At 46.7% G+C, this 18793-nt stretch overlaps 1 protein-coding gene, 1 non-coding gene and 1 pseudogene across 5 annotated transcripts in view; 1 reads left to right on the top strand and 2 right to left on the bottom strand.

The window, feature by feature from the left end:
* The window catches only part of CHRM3 (cholinergic receptor muscarinic 3), a 443200-nt gene that overhangs the window by 210623 nt on the left and 213784 nt on the right, over positions 1–18793 (bottom strand). The gene's annotated exons all lie outside the window — the stretch shown is intronic.
* LOC118613477 lies at positions 1596–1714 on the top strand. The gene has a single exon (XR_004955490.1). It is a non-coding gene; the product is annotated as a 5S ribosomal RNA (ribosomal RNA).
* LOC118613425 lies at positions 10400–10517 on the bottom strand (annotated as a pseudogene).

Below are 18793 nucleotides of genomic sequence, written 5' to 3'. Positions count from 1 at the left end.
TTTCCACTACAGCCATTCCAGAGTAATGAAGATGAAAGAGCCTACCTCCCCGGCACCCACGCCCACCAAACCAAACTGCACCGAATCGAACCAAATGAACCTTGGAAACTGGACAAAACAAATGAAATCACTGTTTTCGGGAACCGGACGACAGCGCTGTGATGGGTGACAGAAAGGAAACGCACATCTGGGCTCTGTGCTGGAAAGAGACTTGTCAAAGCGGGCAGAGGACGGGGCGCCAGGCAGAGGCCGGGGCGCCAGGCAGAGCCGGGCTGCCTTCCTGAGCTGCAGATGCGGCGACCAGAGTCTGGGAAGCCCGGCAAGCCTACGAAAAAGATGCTCGATGACACTGGTTATTAGGAAAATGCAAACTGAAACCACCTTAGCGGCATCCACCTTCGGGCGCCCCTGTCGCAAGAGCGCTGTAACCGGGCCTGGTGAACCCCGCGGCTCGCCCCGGCCTCGCCGGCTGCGCCCTGGCTCTCCGGGCTCCGAGCGCTCGGGTTCCCACGGCTACGACTAACGAGCAGGGAGAAACCCTGTATTTCTTGGGGGCTCGCCCAGGACCGCGAGAAGAGGGAAGCTTTCTTGCCGGCCTGCAGCCCTCACTCCCTGGACTCCGCGCCTCCAGGCCGCATCGGACCTGCTGAGTCCAACCCTGGCCGAGCGCACGGCGCGGCTGCGGTCGGGGGCTCCGAGGCCCGGCCGCCGTCGGGGGACTCCGAGGTCGGGCCGCCGTCGGGGGGCTCCGAGGTCCGGCTTTTCCGAGGGCCTGGCTGCCTCGGGCATCCCGCCGGCGCGTTGGCCTCATCCCGCGTCTTTTCGCAGAGGACTCCAGGTAACGCGCGTCCGTAAGGACCATCCGGGAACAACCGAGGGTCCTAACCGTGGGCCCGGAAGGTCCCCCCCAGCCTTTCTCGGTCCCCCAGCCTTCCTCGGCCGCCCGCCCGTCAGCACGTCCCTTTGCTAGGCCCCCTCCGTTGTTGTCCTTCTCTTTCCCACAATACCCTGTCCTCTGCGAGGTGACGGTCCAGGGCCTCCCCCGTCTGACCCCCTCCAACATCCACGCTCATCGTCCACTGACGCCAAACCTCTGTCACCTTCACCGTGAGAGACATGGATGCTATTCAGTACCAGACTGAACTGGCTCCTAAGGAACTCCTCTTTTCCCAACCTGCTACTGCATTTGCTAAACCCCATCAAGCCCTTTTTAGGGCCCTGAAAGATAGAAGGTCATGGCCCCGGTGCCGTTTCTGCCAGGCTTTCAAAATCTATAGCTGTTACGACAATTGCTCCTTTCCTCAGTTAGAACTCGTGTTCCAATCCCTAAGGCTAGAATATACCTGCCTAAGTCATCTAACCTCTTGCCAGGGGTCTGGTGATATCCTGGCAGAAAATTTTGGAACTTCTTTTTCCTAAAGGGCCGCATGGACCTACAACAAATTCTACCTGGAATATGGAGCCGACTAACTTTCCCTCTCCTGAGGGTTATTTAAAAGCTAAAACTGGGACAAGGTTCCATAGTGTAGTGGTCAGCCGTCTGCTTTACACGCAGAAGGTCCTGGGTTCGCACCCTGGTGGAGCCATAATCTATGGTCTATGGCCACGCCACCCTGAACAAGCCTGATCCCGTCTGATCTCGGAAGCTAAGCAGGGTCGGGCCTGGTTAGTACTTGGATGGGAGACCACCTAGGAAGACCAGGTGCTGTAGGCATAAGTATTAATAAAAAATAAATAAATAAAAGCTAAAAGTAAATAAATAAAAGCTAAAACAGTCCCTCGTCTCCAAAGTCCGGTTGTCCAGTTTCTAGTTCACACTGAGGACTGGTTTAAGTCCTGTTCAGGAAATTTCATAGGTGCCAAAGGCGGGGGTGACATCCTTCTACCACCCGACCCCTATCGTTGGCCACCCATCTTATTGAACAGATCCCAGTCAATTCAAAAAGAGTGAAAGGGGTCCACCCCGTGGACACGTAGCGTCAGGCCACAGGGGCGTGGGTGGTGCCAGGTAAGCCCAGCTCCTCCTGGCCACCCACGACCCCTCAGTTGCTGGCATCTGGTCGCACAGAGCGCCAGAACCTACAAGTCCAGGGACGCTTAGGACTCAGTGGCGGTGGGCAGAGGCAGTAAGGGAGGCCTTCTTTTCTGATGGGTAACGAACCCTCAACCGCCTGCGCCCCTTTGAGATGTATCCTGAAACACCGGGACCAGTTGGATCCTCTGTCCTTAAAGAAATGGCGCCCGATCTTCTGTTCAGATATGTGGCCAAGTACGTCTCGATGACGGGAGGGCTGGCCACCCGAGGGAAGTGTAAATTACGATGCCATCCACAGCTAGACCTCTTCCGCAGACAGGAGGGCAAGTGGTCAGAGGTGCCCTATACGCCACTTTTTTCCTTTTTTGGCTGGAGAGATAACACTCATGTCGAACCTGGAAAACTGCCCCCGCTCCTCCGGCTGCCATCTCCTGCCCTCCTTGCCAAACAAAGGCTTCATTAACAACTCGGCCACAAACAAACCCCAAATATCCAGAAAAGTCCGACCCAAAACATTCGACCCTCGCTTCAAGTGCCCCGCTGGCTCCACCAACCCGTCCCCCTTATCCGGGGTTCTCTGCTCTGCGGTCACCTAATAGGAGACCTCGTAAATGCAGACACGATCTGCTCCCACTACAAGGCATGTCTAGTGGATCTGGCACAAAGAGGGTCTAAGTCCCCTTCTCTCTTCAGGATCTTTGGGGGATCTGGACAAGTTTTCAGATGACCCAGAAAAATATATCGAAGCCTTCCAAGATCCGCCTCAGGTGTTTGAACGTTCTTGGGCAGATGCTACGCTGCTGCGGAACCAGACTTTGATGAGTTCCGAGGAACAAGGTGCTTCCGCCATTGGCTGAGAAGTGTGGAGATGCCCTATGCTCAGCATCCTGTGACGAGCGTTCCAGAGGAGATGATCTCCCTGGGCCCCTCTCCATGGGCAAACAGGCTGTGCCCGTCCATGATCCCCAGTGGGGTCCCAACGCCCCCATAGGCAAATGGCAACGAAGACACTTCCAGGCAGGTATCTTGGAGGACTGACAAGGTCAAGCCCCTTAATTATTCTAAGCTGTCGACCCTTGGCATTTTCAGAAAGGCTGAGAGAAGCCTTAGTCAAACACACTGCTCTCGCACCAGAAACCGTAGAAGGCGAACTAATTTTAAAGGACAAGTTTGTTACTCGATCCACCTTTGACATTCAGAAGAAACTACAGAAGTTGGCTGTAGGACCTGAAGGAACTCCAGATCGACTCCTCAAAGTCGCCACTTCAGTCTTTTATAATAGAGACCAAGAGGAGGCACAGGACCAGGAAAGGAAAATTAAGAAAAAGAGATATTAGTGGCAGCCTTACAAATGGCTTGGTGTCAGGGCACCCGGGGTCAAAATACCAGCCGTTACAGTTCCGGACAGCCAGACCAAAGGGGAAGAAGATCGCCCAGGATGGCAGGGACCACAGAGGAGACCCCTTGGGCCCGGTCCTATCTGCAGAGGTAATCACTGCAAAGCAGATTGTCCTCGAAGGCCTCTACCCTCGGGGCCAATTCTGGCAGCCCAGCAGACCCAACAGGACTGATGGGGCTGGGGGTCCTCTCTATGGCTCCTTTAACCCAGTGGTCCATAGGGACACCAGAGCCCCATGTGATCCTAGAGGTCGAAGGAAAGACCATCAATTTCCTTCTGGATTCAGGAGCCACTCTCTCTGTCCAGCTCTGTAATCCTGGAACCCCCTCCACCCGCTGTGTGACCATATGAGGAGTCACTGGGAAGCCAACTACTGAATTCTTTTCTCATCCTTGAGGCTATGTGTGCGGAGACTTTATATTCTCTCACTCCTTCCCAATCATGCCGGACAGCCCTACCTCGTTATTAGGGAGAGACATCATGACTGAATTAGGAATCGGCATTTTAGTGGCCCCAGGACAGACTCAAAACTGCCTTCCTTTAGTTGAAACCGACGTTAGCCTTAAGGCGTGGGCCACTCAAGGGTCCTATGGCTGAGCTTTGATCGCCATGTACGTTCACATTTATCCGAAGGACCCCGCCTTTTTTCTCTGCCAAAGCAATACTCTTTAAAACCTGAGCCATGGGAAGGTCTCATTAAAATAACAGAAAATTTAAAGGGAAGCGATTGTCCATGTAATGCTCCCATTTGGGGGAGTACAGAAACCGAATGGAGAATGGAGACTCATTCAAGACCTTCGTATTATTGACAAGGCAGGAGTTCCTATTACGCAGTAGTCCCCAACCCTTGTGCTGTACTTATCCAAATTCCTGAGGAAGCCAAATGGTTTACAGTACTAGGTCTTAAAGATGACTTTTTCTGCATTCCAGTGCACCCTAGCTGACCTGGCCTGAAATAAACAGAGCTCCCAACAATCAGTCTGTGACTGTTCCGTGTGCACACACAAGGGCCCAACGAGCGACACAGCTCATCGCCCTTCTTGACCACCTTGGCGTCCCCGCAGGGGTGGGCGCTGCCGGATCAGCCACCTCCCTCCCTTATTACCAGGGTCTGGCTAAAGGTCTACCTGGCAATTTAGATGACATATCCAAAAGCATCCTTAGTCTACAAAATCAATTAGACTCCTCAGCGGGCGTAGTTCTTCAAAACCGCAGGGGACTTGATTTTCTAACAGCTGAGAAAGGGGGACTCTTTCTTCTTAGAGGAAGGTTGCTGTTTTTATGTTAATCAATCGGTCTTAGTAAGGAATGTGGCTGAAAAGCTCACCGACAGGGCCTCAAGGATGTGCCAACAGTTGAGCGAATCATGGGGGCCCTGGTCTAAGACTGGGAACCGGGCATCCGGCTTCCTCCCTCTGCAGGGACCATACTGATAGCCCTGGCGTCCGAGACCTGTCTACTACGTCTTTTAACAAAGTTTGTTGCTTCTCGCCTAGAGGCCGTCAAGCTGCAAATGGTCCTCTATACTAAATTCCGAATGAACACAACCTTCTACTGTGGACCCTTAGGGAGACCCAGGACCACCCCTGACTGCGCTCCTTCTGACGCCCTCCTTAGCATGAAGCATCCAGGGGGCCCTCATCCCTTTACCTCATCCCCTCACCCCAACGGCAATCAGGGCTACGCGTTCAGAGGGGTGACTGAGATAGAACAGCTAGTAAATGTCAGGCGGAATAGGGCAGTCCACGGTAGGAACACCCAGTTGGGGGCCACACCCAGCCCCGTGCTGGCACCCTGGAGCATGAGGTGGAGACGTGCGAATTAGAAAAAACACACAGAGATGTTGGAGACGTGCCAACCAATAAGAATACACACACACACACACACACACACACACACACACAGACTTTTAAACCAATCAGAAAAAAACACAAAGAAACCTTGGAGACGTGCCAACCAATCAGAAAAAGAAAAAACCACGAAGATTTTTAAACCAACCAATCAGAAAAAAATACACAGAGACCTTGGAGCCATGACAACCAATCAGAGAAAAACACACAGAGACCTTTAAACCAACCAATCAGAAAGAGGCACATCCCATCAAACCACGTCTCTCCAAGCCGGACCCAGTAGCTAGCTTAAAAACCTGTAAAAGCAGCAGCGTTTTCCTGCTCGGGGGCATCCCACTTTCCGGGACCTCCTCTCGCAAGAGAGCTATTGACTGTGTGCTTTCAATAAAGCCCATCGCTTAAGAAAAAAGAGTGGCAAAGGAGAGACGGAGCTCTAAACCTCATACACAGCAGGCCCTCAAATCACACTGTTTTGTTCATTTCCTCATAACATTGATGGAATGCTGGAGAAACATGACTCTTGTTTACATCGATTGACCTGTGGTAAAACTGGTTTTACTGTACGTCATTCCGCTTAAAGTTGCAGAATTTATTGAAGACATCAAGCTAAGACTTAGCTGTACTGCTGGAGGGAAGGTAAAACAGTGTATCTAACGTGGGGAGGTTGCGAGAGAACTAAAAATGTTAATCAAGCCGCAACCGGAGACTGCAGCGTGCTGATCAGGCCTGCAGCCAGGCCTGGAGGACCCTGCAGAACACAGGGACATTTCCGCTGGGATCTCACAGGGACATTTCCGCTGGGATCTCTGCAGCGCATTCCCTAAGGGGACCCTAAGGCTTGGGAACTGCCGCAGGCCCTTCCTGCTATAACCTCTTCCTCTTCCTCACTGTATGTCCACATCAAAGGAAACGGGAGCTAAAGGATGACATAGCACCTGAATTCCCTGGTTACTCGGGGTCCCTCTCAGTGCTTCTCCTCTGTCTCTCTGTCTCTCTGTCCCTTTCGCTTTCCGCCTCTGACAGGAGACCACACCATCTGGGGAGCGTTACCCCTTTTCTAATCGACTCTCCTTTCGACTCCTCTTTGCCGTGCATGTTGAATTCTTTCCGCACTCTCCGCTGAGGCCCCTCCTTCTCTTGTGCAGGGCGTGGTCTCCCCTCTCGCACTTTGTAAATGACATTTACTATACAGTTAAAATATGCTTAATATATATGTGCATTTACACTCTTACTTATTTACCCAAGAGATAAAAGTACGTCTCTATACAAACTCATACATAAAGGTTCACAGCAACCTCATTCATAATTGCCCCAAACTGGAAAAAAAATGTCCATCAGACAGAATGGAGATGCAAACCTTGATATTTTCATACAACAGAAGAAAAAAAATGCAACGAAAAGGGATGAACTATGATAGTCTCGATACAATGTACAAAACATGCCGAGCGAAAGAAGCCAGACGCAAAAATACGTATTATGGGATTCCATTATTATGAAACTCGAGAAGACAAGAGCCTCGTGTATGGCCCGGAAAGCAGAGCAGTGCTTGCTTGGGGACGGAGTGGGGTGGGAACGAACTCGATGGGGTGACGCGCATGTCCTGTGACTGGACTTAGAAACCTGGCAAATGCGTTTAGCCTCATCCGAACACACACTTAAACAGGCGTTTGCTGTTGTTCATACAGTACATCTCAATATAGCTGATTAAAAAAAAAACCTTACCTGGCTTCTTATTCTTTTTTAATATCGAGATGAACTCTTAAAAATCTTATATTTATTTAAAAATTATTTTTTAATATCAAAATATTAATTTAGTTACATTAGGAAGCATTCGCACCTTGCATTTGCTTCAAAATAATCCAGTGTCTGTGGGGAAAGGGAGCCACACGGAAGAGGCGAGCTGGCTGCGAGCTGCCAATTACTGAGGCCAGGTGCTGGGTGTCGGGCGTTGATTGTGCTGCTCTGCCTAATTTCGACTGTGTCTGCGATTTTTGATTTAAACCATGTAAACACCTAGTGGATCGAACTTGTTTACGAAAACATCACCGTTAGCGTGTCAGCTGCCATCCGACGTCTGCTGTCACCTCCCCCCCGCACAGTCCCATCCCGACTGCGTGTACAGTTTTTCAGGGTGTTCTTTACATTTTCTCTGCTGTCCTTTACTTTTCCCTTTTATCTTTGTCAACAGAAGTTTTCATACTAGATCAACTTGCATGACATAGGTAAGTCAAGACATAGATAATTTGGAGAAGAATTAGTTAAACCCCTGAGGCTGGTTCTGTGACCATCGGTGATCCTGGCCTGGCAGCAGAGAGAGCCTTTTAGGGACAAATGACACAACGGAGTGTGGAGAAATAACGTTCTGTTGGGTGAAGTTGAATAACAGGTCTGCTTAACATTTTGATTGAAATAAACAGAACAAAGAAACCAATTCAGCACAATGAACACAAAGAAAGACAGTATAAAAAATTTTAACGGGAAAGGAAATTGGACTTAATTATCTTTATCCTACCTTTCCCTTTTAAGGCATCAAATTCTTGCTAACTTGAGGGAATGCTGGCTCCAGGCTCAGGGTCACATGAGCGGGGCTCAGGTCCAGAGTGCTGAGCCTGTTCCTGACTAACGCCAGTGAGGGCAGGTTCCACGCTGACAGAGCCTTTAGATTTTCCAGTGAGATTGAAGCTCAGGATGAAGTCAGAATAGAAACTGATTAAAAATGTAGAAGAAAGTGTTCAACTATGTAGGTAGGAATGCCCTTTAGAGCGGCTAATGTCCCCTTCAGTTTCTTAGTGTTGTATAAAATGGATAAGGCATTTCCTCCCTGATTCTATTGTCTCTAGAACTACCAGTTCTTTCTGTGACTAAGACCCCAAACTGCTTTCCTAATGAGCCAGAGCAGACAAAAAACATGTGCTAATTACCCACCAAGAACATAAGCTTCTGCAGTCACAGTCCGATATGATGGATCGGAATTCTGTTCTCTGGAAACCAGCACATGACAGATGAACTGGGAACTGTTCTCAGTGTTGAACTCAAACAATGAAACATCAGGACGCTGAAGAGGGCAAGCTGCAGGGGGCCGCGCAGCCCCCACCATGCAAGAGCTCCGCCGTCCATCAGAGGCAATTCCTTCACCTAACCACGTCGTCTTGCGAAATGTGCCACCTTAGAAATAAGAGATTAAAGCAGTGCAAGGAAAAAGAGTCTGACTATAGAACAAGGGTCGAAATATTCCCAGAACAAGGTCATATTCCATCTGCTTCTTTTCCAAGGTGTCCCGTATTCGGTCGTTCCGAAGCTCTCAGGTAGAGAGCATGACACGTGAGCTCTTTGTGGGAGAAACAGGAGTAGAAACCATCACTCCTGCCTCTGGGAAGTTTACACTCTCTTTCGGTCAAAGAGATAACTATGTCATGAGTAAAATGGTACAAATGATCTGTATGTTTATAACAGACACACATGATACAATATGATGCGGACACAGACATCTGTGTGTCTGTCTAATCTGTCCCATGTGGTGCTACATGTTACGGGCAGTGGGTACTCCATGTCCAGTAAGGAAGGAAAGATTCAGAAAGAAGGAAATGCTTCATGGGAGACTAGCTAAATCTGAAAATATAAATACAATACATAAAATAATAGAGGAGGGAAGTGCTTCAGGGACGGGGGACAGTAAAATCAGAGGCTAATAATGTGAAGGAAAGATGAAGAACGGTGCAGCTGTGCTATCGGAATCAGGCAGGAGCCGGGCAAGCCCTGGGCGCCGGTCTTCGGGAACTTGGACTCTGTCCTGAGAGCAGTGCGGAGTCACTGAAATGCTTTCAGTAGAAGACACGGGTCAGAGAGATGGTCCTTCCATGAAGGATTTTGGGAAGCAGTGCTTTTAGACAAAGGGCAAGAGTCAAATCAACATTTAGAAGTGCATTGACCTTAAGTGATGAATAAAGCACATTTCTAAGTAGTAGTAAACTCCTAATAAAAGGAGGTGCTTAGAGTCTGCGCGCATTGACAAATTTCAGAGCAATTCAACACAAAACACTTGCTGCACAGTGCTTTTAAGCCGCATGAGAAACACAGCAGGGTATGTCATGGAATTACAAAGCGCCAAGCAGATGGTATCGTCCTGGTCGGTGGTGGGAAGACAGAAAAGATGCCATGGGGAGAGCTGATCTATGAGCATCCTGCAGAGTGAGGCGGGGTTCGGACTGTGGGAGGCGTGAGAGGGGAGAATGGAGGGACTGTTCTTTGAGAAAAATAGTCCTCTCCTTGGAGCTGAAGTTTCCTCAGGAAGCTTTAAATTTTACGGTTTGATTCATGCTGACGCTGGATGATAACCACCCCGTCACTGCGGGTGTGGGAAGCAAAGGACCAGGGGCGGCGGTGCCGGCGGGAATCGTAGCAGACGAGGCCTTGATGGAGCTCGGGGTGCTGCAGCGTCCAGGGACAGAGCGACAGGCCGGACACAGAGATGAAGCTGGGCGCCCGGGGGCGGGTGCCCAGAACGTTGTAAGAAAACCATTTCACGAGACTTCTGTCGCGTAGGCGTCTGAGGTTAAGCTTTAGATTGCCAAAGCATACCCACGAAGACACCAGCTCGAATAAACATATTTCCAGATATAAACACATCTGCTAATAAAACACTACGTAAGAAACAAGCCGCGCCGCCCATGAGCTTCTTTTATTTCTTAATTTTTCAATTAGAATTAACATCCAACATTATTTTATACTAGCTTCAATTGCACGGCACCGGAGCCGCACCAGGACGTCGGTGCCATCCGCAGAGCGAGGCCCCCGCGGCCGGGCGCGCGCGGCATCATGCGCCGCGGTCACGGCACCGGCGGCTCTGTGCCCTGCCTGCTCGTCGCGTCCCCAGGGATATTTTGCAGTCGCCGATCCGTACTTCTTATCCCCTCACCTTTTCCGCCCAGCTCCCCACCCAGCCCACCCTTCTATCTGGCAATAAGCAGTTTGTTCTCTGTATATATGATTCTGTTTCTATTTTTAGTTGTTGTTTGTTTTTTTGTTTTTTGTTTTTTTCTTGCGAGGCAACCTGTGGTCGACCTCACAGATTGCAAGGACCTTGTCAGCTTACAATCCCTTATTTTTTATTTTTTATGCTTACAGCACCTGGTCTTCCTAGGTGGTCTCCCATCCAAGTACTAACCAGGCCCGACCCTGCTTGGCTTCTGAGGTCAGATGGGATCGGGCTTGTACAGGGCGGCACGGCGTAGACAGATTCTGTTTCAATTTTGTATGTTCGTTCATTTTGTTCCTTAGATTCCTCATGTAAGTGAAATTATATGATATTTGTCTTCCTCTGCCTGACTTATCTCACTAAGCATGATATCCTCTAGGTCTGCCCGTGTAGTTGCAAATTGTAAGATTTCATTTTTTATGGTCAAGTAATATTCCATCGCATATGTGAACCACAATTTCTTTATCCAAGCATCTACTGATTAGCACTTCGGTTGCTTCCATATCTTGGCTACTGTAAATAGCACTATAGTGAAAACAGAATCGCACATGTTTTGGTTTTCTTTGGCTAGATACCCAGCAGTGGAATTCCTGGGTCATAGGTAGTTCTACTTTTAATTTTTTGAGGAACCTCCAAGTTGTTTTCTGTAATGGCTGCACCAATTCGTAATCTTACCAGCAGTGCACAAGGGTTCCCTTTTCTCCATGTCCTCACCAACGCTTGTTTGTTGATTTATTGATGATGGCCATTCTGAAAGGCATGAAATGATGTCTCATCGTGGTTTTAATCTGCATTTCTCTGATGATTAGTGATGCTGAACAACTTTGCATGTCTATTGACCATCTATCTGTATGTCCTCTTTGGAGAAATATCTATTCAGGTCCTCTGCCTATTTTTTTTCTTTTTTAATTTTTTAATATATTTTTAAGTTACAGTTGACATACAGTGTTATATTTGTTTCAGGTGTACAACATAGTGATTAGACATTTATATAACTTGCGAAGCGATCATTCCCATAAATCCAGTACCCATCTACACCATACATAGTTATTACAATATTACTGACTATATTCCCTCTGCTGTAGTTCACATCACTACTGTTACTTTGTAACTACCACTTTGACTTCCTAGTCCTTTTCCTATTTTCATCCCTCCCCCCACACCCCCTTCCATCTGGCAACCATCAAAATATTCTCTGTATCTATGAGTTTTTTTCTGTTTGTTCATTTATTTTGTTCTTGAGATTTTACATATAAGTGAAATCATTTGCATTTTTCTTTCTCTGTTTGACTTACGCCACTCGGCACATTACCCTCTAGGTCTAGATGGCAAGATTTCATTCTTTTTCTATGGCTGAGTTATATTCTATTGTATATATGTACTACCTCTTCTTTATCCATTCATCCATCAATGGGAACCCAGTTTGCCTCCATATCATGGCTATTGTAAATAATGCTGCAATCATATAGAGATCTATATAATTCACAAAGTGATCACCCCACTAAATCTAGCACCCCTCTTGCCCCTTACATATTTATTACAATATTATTAATATTTTCCTTGTGCTACACTTTATATCTCCGTGTCTCTATTGTAACTATCCATTTGTGCTTCTTAATCCCTTTGCCCTTTTTCGCTGTCCCCCCCAAACCCCCTCCCATCTAGTAGCTCTCAGAATATTCTCTGTATCTGTGAGTTTATTTCTATTTTTGTTGTTGTTGTTGCTGTTGTTGTTGTTGATTTTGTTCTTTAGATTCCACATGTATGTGAAATCATGCAATATATGTCTTCCTCTATCTGACTTACTACATTCAGCACATTATCTTCTAGGTCCATCATAAAATATCTTTTTCTATCCTCTTCCTTTTAGTCTGTGTGAGTCTTTTAATCTGAAGCAAGTCTCTTGTAGCAGCATATGTAGGGGTCTTGTTTTCTTATCCATTCAGCCACTCTATCTTTTGGTTGGAGCACTTAACTCTTTTCCATTTGTGGTACTTGTTGATAGAATTGAGGTACTTGTAGTTATTACCATTCTTTATTCATGTTTTTGATACATGCTTTTTTTCTTCTTAAAGAAGTCCTTCCAGCATTTCCTGTAACACTACCTTGGTGTTGATAAATTCCTTTAGCTTATTTTTGTCTGGAAAGTTCTTTATCTGTCTTTCGACTCCAAAAGATAGGTTTACTGGATAAAGTATTCTTGGTTGCAGATCCTGGGTTTTCATCACGTGGACTATTTTGTGCCAAGCCCTTCTGTCCTGCATAGTTTCTTTTGAGAAATCAGCTGCCAGTCTTATGGGTAACTAACTGCTTTTCTCTTGCTGCTTTTAAGATTCTCTCTCTGTATTTGACCTTTGGCATTTTAATTACGATGTGTCTTGGTGTGGGCTTCTTTGGGTTCATCTTTCTTGGGACTCTCTGAGCTTCCTGGGGTTGTATGTCTATTTCCTTCGCCAGGTTAAGGAAGTTTTCCATCATCATTTCTTCAAATATATTTAAAACTTTTTGTTCTCCCTCTTTAGGTCCCCCTATGACACAGACGTTGTTACCCTTAATTTTTTCCCATAGGCTCCTTAAGTTATTATTATATTCTTGGTTTCTTCTTACTTGCCGTTCTGATTGGGCGACCTTGGTTTCCCCATCCTCTATATTGGTGGTTCTACCTCTTCTTCATCCACCGTTGATTCTACTATACTCTTCATCTCAGATAATGTGTTCTTCATGTCTGACCGGTTCTCTTTTATAAGTTCCATTTCCATTTTTATGTTTTTTATCTCTTTGTTAAAGTTCTCATTGACTTAATCTACACTTCCCCTATTAGGATCCAATAAGTAATAATCAACTGGCTAACTAATGGATACAGAAGTTAGCACGTTTTGGCACTTCGAAGTTGCTTAGTTATAAAAAGTATCTGCGCATCCGCATAGCTTCTCCAAAAACGATTCCGCCAGCCTCGAAGCTTGGAGGGCGTACGAGTCTCACACCCGCTATGGGCCGTCGTTTGTCCAGTTCAACCCCTTCAGCCTCCGTGGCTGTTCTTCCTGCTGCTTGGTGTTTGCAGGTATGAATTCCTACATCTTCCATTTCAAATCCTCTGTTTCCATACATGTCCCCTGCTCCGTATGTCTCTGGACAGGAGAGACTTTTCTCCCTCCCCTCCAGGTGAGCCCCTGCCTGTCAAGCCCGGATCCTGCTACCTCAGTTGTTCCCAAGGGTTTTAATAAGCGCGGCCTTTTTCTTGTGTGCTCCTTGCCACCCCGCCCCCCACCCGCCCAAAGACCCAGCAGTCTCATCTCATGTCACCTGACACTCTGTCTCTCTCCTCTGTGGCCTCTAGATCCTTTTTCTCCCAAGAGACTTTCTACTCTGATGCACACGTTCTGTGGACACCTGAGCTGCCCACCGTAGGCGCCACAAGGCGCTTGTGGTTACTGAGCACTTGAAATGGAACTAGTGAGATTTGAAGTAATGAATTTTTCTTTGCGTTTAATTTCGAGTTAAAATTCATATACAGCAAATGCTATGATACTGAAAGATCAGTGGACTTTCTCAAGCATAGTTTCTCATTTGAGCAACAGAACACAGACAAGTATTTGAATGTTTTCCAAATGTATTTTCTATTTCAAAAGAATCGAAATAGCTTCTCGATTCTCCCCTAATTCCTGATGCCTGGAAGAGAGGTTACTTCTTATGAGATGGACACCTAAGCGCATTAGGACTTGAATTCCCTCTGCTTAGGTAACTGAAGTCTTTCCTCCTGCCCACTGAAAGAGGAAGTCCAAACATCTGTCATTCGCAAAGGCCATTGGCGTCTCTAAAAGGCAGCCCGTGCCTTTCTCCTTCCTGACTTCTGCCTATGCTGCCATCGGGCCGAGCGCTGTCCTCAGAAAGCTACTCTTACTTTTTACATTTTCGCCCGACGTGCTGCTTTATCCTCGGCCTCGCACATCCCTCTCCCTCTCTATACCCACCAAGCTGTACGGTCTCTTCTCGGCTTCTCTGAGAATCTTCCATAGACCAAATCAGCCTATGAAAATTGGAATCCTTCAGTATCTTTCTTTTAAATATATACTGAAGTCGAACTATATTCCAGGCAAACGTTAAAAATAGTGGTTAATAATGACAATAATAATAATAATAGATTAATATTTGTTGACACCTTATGTGCCAGTCTTTATTTTTTGTTATAAGTGTACCTGAGTCATTTCTTCTCATAAGTAACCAATGAGTGAGATATCACTATTATATAAATATTACAGATGGATCTGAGGCACATAAGAGTCAAACGCCGGGGTCTCAGGACCAACAAATGCCAGCGAGCTCTCACTCCTGCAGGAATTATCTCACAGTGGTTGCCAGTTCTTATTCCTCATCGGTACTAAAGAATTCCTAAGTTGTATACCTTTTAATTTTGGTTTCTTTGTTGTCATTACCCTTTGTTTCATTATTACCATTTTGTTACTTAACATCTCACAGATGTTGACCTTTCCTTCCCAGTCACGGTCCCTATGTTAGGGTGTCTGTCCCCTTATGTCCCGTAAGCACCTAACATCATATTGTAGGCAATGGTCTTTAAACTACAGCTATGAGCCATTTGTAGGTTCTGAAATCAGTTTACTATTTACTTCACTCACGATGCACTATTTCAGTGAAATGGAATGCAGTAGTATCAAACTGTGGTCCATTTATACAATGGGATGTTATTCCGCAATGACAACAAAGAATGAGCTTTCACAAACATTTTGGAAATAGTAAAATAATGGAGGCAGGAAGATGGTCAGTGACCGCCGAGGACTCACGGGGAGGCAGGAGTGAGCGATGAGCAGATAGAACACAGGAGATCTTGAGGGCAGTGAAACTTTCATATGATAGTGTCGGTGGACACATGTTACACAGTTGTCAAAATCTATAGAATGTACAACGCCCCCTCCTTAGCCACGATTTAGCTAACGTAGTTTCAGCTGCCTGTGGTCAACGGCGGTCTGAAAACATTAAATGGAAAATTCCAGCAATAAACAATTCATAAGTTTTAAGTCGCATACCATTCCGAGGAGTATGATGAAAGCTCACACTGTCCTGCGTTGTCTGGCCAGGGACGGGGACCACCCTCGTGCCCGGCATCTCCAGGCCACATGCAGGTCCGACGGCTGGTCACTCAGCCGCCCTCTGGGCCGTCAGACCAGTGGTCGAGGGAAAGAGAGCGCGCGCTCACAGAACTTTCACTAGAGTATATTGTTGCAATTGTTCTATTTTATCATTAGTTATTAGTGTTAATCTCTTCGCGTGCCTAATTTATATTTTAAACTTTATTGTAGGTGTTTACATGTAGGAAAAAAAAACAGTACGATTTGGTACTATCGACAGTTTCAGGCATCTGTTGGGGTTCTTGGACACAGCCCACATTTGAGGAGGCATGACTACGCAAAACGAAGACGGAACCTCCACGTACACTTGGATTTATTTAGTGTTAACTAAAGATGAATCAGTACTTGTTTAATAATTGTAACAAATGCGCCTCACTAATGCAAGGCGTTAATCATAAGAGAAACCCGGGGAGAAGGGAGGTGAGGAGAGGGGTGAACAGGAATCTCCATAGTCCCTGTTCAGTTTTCTGCAAACCCAAAACTACCTTAAAGAATAAAGTCTTTTAATGAAAAAAATAAAATATTCTCAGCATGCCATGCATTGTGAGAATAAATATCGTTTCAGGAAACGTTTGTTCCAGTTTTAGATACCTATGTGGCCCGCATGGACGCACTGGTCCCAATACATATATATGATGTATGTCTTATTGTGGATAAGAAGTCAAAAATTTTAAAAGCCACCATTTCAGAGATTATCATAGCTACACTATATCTATTTGCTGATTGAAAAGCCATCTTGGGATGTCCGCAGCGACCGTCGGCCGGCCGTCTGCACGGGGGGGCGCGGCCTTCGCCGCAGACGCCGGCAGGTGCAAGGTGCGAAGGCGATGCTCGGCCTGCTTCTCAGGTGGCCGCGCGCACAGGGCTGAGCCGCCTGTGAAAGCCTCTGACGGTGGGTGTAATCGCACCGGTCCAGAAGGTGGAGACGGCGGCACCGATTCTCTCAGGACGTTTGTCGGTCTTCCCGATTTAAGCTTCGTGAAATATTGGGAGTATCTTGATTTTTCTTCTTAGCGCCGCAGAACTGCGTCGCAGCCTCAAGACAACGTCAGACCAGGTTCTTAGGAAATGTTTGAAATGACCCATGAACACGGAGACTGACCACTGCTGTCCCCTCGCCGTGCTCAGGAGCGAGGCTCAATGAGACGCAAGTCTAGTTTTTGACTGATTTCTAGCTTTCTGCAATCGTCATTAGTAAAGCGTAGATGTGTTTATTTGATCGATTTTGTTTTGTTGTTGTTTGGTTGTTTTCTCTTTTTTCTTTCTTTCCGTTGTTTGGATTTTTGTTCACTTTTTATTTATTTTTTATCTATCTATCTATCTATCTATCCATCCATCCATCTATCTATCTATTTATTTATGTTCACCTGAATTCCTGTGTCTGGGAGGAAGTCAGGGCCGGCGGCGTCCTGGCGCGGGGCCCGGTCTGCCTGACCTCTGCTTCCTGTCTTTTCGTGGCCCCTGTTAGGCTCTTCCTGTTTCTTCTGTCCTTTTTCAATACAGGTCACTTTTATCTCAGAGCTTTGACTGTTATCTCAGCAAACTTAGGAGGACATCGAGAGTTAACACAGTGAATTTTGTCAACGGTTTGCTAACCCCCCGAATCCGATATAAGTCACATTCAACACACTCACTTTCCCTGCTGCACATCCCAGGAGAGGGAAACGTGACTGCTCCCCTGTGCAAATACACCGAAGGTGACCTTGGCATGCATCTACGCCGCAACCGTCCACGGATGGGATCGTAGGGAAAGGAAGGATGTACGGTAGTAAATTAATTTCTAGTTTACTACCTATTTGTAGGACTATTTATGTTTTTAAGGAAGAATAAATAAAACTAAAGCTGTGTATATGAGATTTGCATATGAAACAACAAGCTAATTTTACATTTGGGGCAGGAATTAAGCAATGCAAATTTACTCTTAAAGTTCGTGTGGTGCCAATCAAAATGTATCTGTTTAACAGTTTATTAGTTGAAACCAGCTCTTTCCACTGGAAGACTTCAATATTCCTATAGAGACTTTTTGTAAAAATACAGATTCCCGGATCCTACCTCGGGCCACTTGAATTAGAATCTCTGGAAATGGTACCCAGAAATCTTTTTCTTTAAAGAAATCTCTGGAGAATTTTGATGATTTAACCAGTGGGATACAATCTTGGGTGGGAAGTGAAAATCATTTAAATATCAAAACAGTCTTCTAAAATATACGTAACACTTTAAAAATCAACTTATTTTTTTCTCAGTCGCGAAATCAGGTTTCATAAATGTGACACGCAAATCTACCTCCTAGGTCTCCCTTCCAGCCCCGTACAGAACTGTAAGCTACCCACACATTACAAACTAGTGTCATTTAAAAAATATACTCATGACATCATAAAGCACTTTATCGTTGCCTATAAATATGTACAGAGTTCTTTATTTCAAACCCACAGTGCAACTCAGCCCATCTCTGCTAGCTCATGTACATAGCCTGGGAAGGAAAGTAGCTTTTATTCTATGTTTGATTTATCACTGATTCAACAGTATCAAAGCATTTTTTAAATTCCTACTGCGTGTGGCCCTGTTCTTTACGCTCTGCATGCGAGTTGCAGGCACACTGGTCTCGTTTCCTTAGAACTAACAGACCTTCTGTATATATCCAAAATACTTTCCAAACATTTTCATTTTTTATTCTGTGCAGTGGAGAAGACAATTACCCTTGTCCATTTGGCTGAGGGCCCTGTAGGTTTAGCAGATTTGTCTTATTCCTCGACCCCTCGTCTTCAGCCTCTCCTCTCCTCAGCCATCTGGGCTCCTCTTCCTCCTCACGCTCCTGTGCAGACTTCTGCGAGTCCCTTGAGGCCACGCGAGGCACCTTGTCCAGGCCCCTCTTTGCCGCCCTCTCTGATATGCCAGCCTCTGCCTCCCCTTCACCCTCTGCTGGCCTCCCCCGTTGCCTCCTCCTCACCCCTTCTGTCTGGCCCTGGGCTTTCTCGGTCGCCCTCCTGGAAGTTCTCTTTCCAGCTATCAGTGTCATGAGACATTGCTGGAGAGCTCCACAGCCGTGCAGACAAGGTCCCCGGAAAGGGCCGTCTGCCTCTCAGCACACTCCTCTTGGCCTTTCATGATCCCTAGTTTGCTCTTCACGGCGGCTTTGCCGGAGGTCACCCTCATTTTGTGCCCCTAATTCTGTACATGTCCTGCCATCCAGAGGTCTCTCGGAACACTCACCTCTTGCTTTTCTGAGCATCCCGGAGTTCACACAGGTGCCGGCCAGTCCTCTGCGGCATGTCGGTCCCTGGCCCTCTCCTCCTGTCGCCCACTCTGTCTTAGAGAAGAAACTAGGACACTCGCTCCCTTCAACTAGGACAGTCACTCCTCTACCTGGACTCTCTTTGTCTCGTCACAAGA

Source organism: Rousettus aegyptiacus, unplaced genomic scaffold (assembly GCF_014176215.1).
Source record: "Rousettus aegyptiacus isolate mRouAeg1 unplaced genomic scaffold, mRouAeg1.p scaffold_m13_p_18, whole genome shotgun sequence".
Lineage (NCBI taxonomy): Eukaryota > Metazoa > Chordata > Mammalia > Chiroptera > Pteropodidae > Rousettus > Rousettus aegyptiacus.
Note: the sequence above shows the minus strand (reverse complement) of the source record. Positions and strands in the feature narration are given on the sequence as shown.